We start from the raw sequence: 1,316 nt of genomic DNA on the forward strand, positions 1-1,316 counted from the left end.
AAGTGAAAAATTAAAAAAAAAATATGTCGTCACATTTTACGTAATTTATGTATCTGTGTGTCCGTTTATATAAACATAATCACTTATGGAGTGATTGATACTTTGGGTTATGTCTGTTGCTTTGACCACCACGTAGTCACGGCTATAGAATGAGTACTTACCTGAGATAAAGAGTCAAGAGGGACACAACATACGAAGAAACTAGCTGGATTTACTATACATTTATCTCTACATGTTCAATGCTTTACTTTGGAGGCATAATTATTGGTTCTTGTATTTTATGGTAAGATGTACATTTATATTTAATAATAATAACTGATAAAAATAATTTCAACAAGGCTATGAAATTCATGGATGTAACTAATTATAATATACAATGACAAAACACCTGTAAACAACCAAAGTCACAACAATGTTTATATTAACACAGAAATGTCATTTGAGATTTAATTGGAAGAGAAGGACACATTTTTACGGAAGACCAGGGGCAATTATAAGCTATTGAGGTTTTATGAAGTGAGAATTAAAAAAATATATCTCGTCACTTTTTATGTTATTTATGTATCCTAGAGTCAGTTTATATAAGTATAATCCTATACGCCCCTGTTTATGTAGTTTATGTATGTTGTGAAAAAGTAAATTCTACTTTTATTTTTACCGTTCATTTATTATTATTTCTATCATTTAGTTCAACTATGAAGTTAAGATGTAACCTCGTGGTTTAACCACCAAATAAAAACCCTGACCCTAATCTTAAACGAATTAGTTTACGAGATATGTTTAAAATGTATTATTACTGATGGAAGTATGTTACCACGCCCAAGGTCTCCCAGATTTATTTACTCTAATCCTGCCTAAAATTATTTCAATTTGAGGGTAGTCTGGAAGAGATGCAGATGAGTAATAAAATCGAAGCGGATGTTCGCGGGCCACACGCTTAGTATTATGGCGCACAAAAATATCTACTATATAAAGCAAAGTGTGGGAAAACAAGTATACAGTCGTAAGTTGGTCAAAGTTAAGAATCGAGAAGCTTCGTGGAGTATCTTGAAACATGGGCACAATATCAATATGAGTAATCAGTGATGACTGAGTTCAGTTAGTTCAGAGTTAGAAAAATTATCCACTGATAGAAGTGAGAGTTATTGTGTATGTTTTGCTGTTCAGTTACTTGATCAATAAAACGTAAAATTATACAAGTACGTTTATAAGTTAGTTAGGTCTACCTTCATTTCGGAGCTTAAATTTAAAGGTTTATATAACTGAAACTAAGCTTACATGTGAACATGGCTGTAGTAAACGTTTATTGAAGAAAT

The sequence above is a fragment of the Limulus polyphemus genome, unplaced genomic scaffold (assembly GCF_000517525.1).
Source record: "Limulus polyphemus unplaced genomic scaffold, Limulus_polyphemus-2.1.2 Scaffold14776, whole genome shotgun sequence".
Lineage (NCBI taxonomy): Eukaryota > Metazoa > Arthropoda > Merostomata > Xiphosura > Limulidae > Limulus > Limulus polyphemus.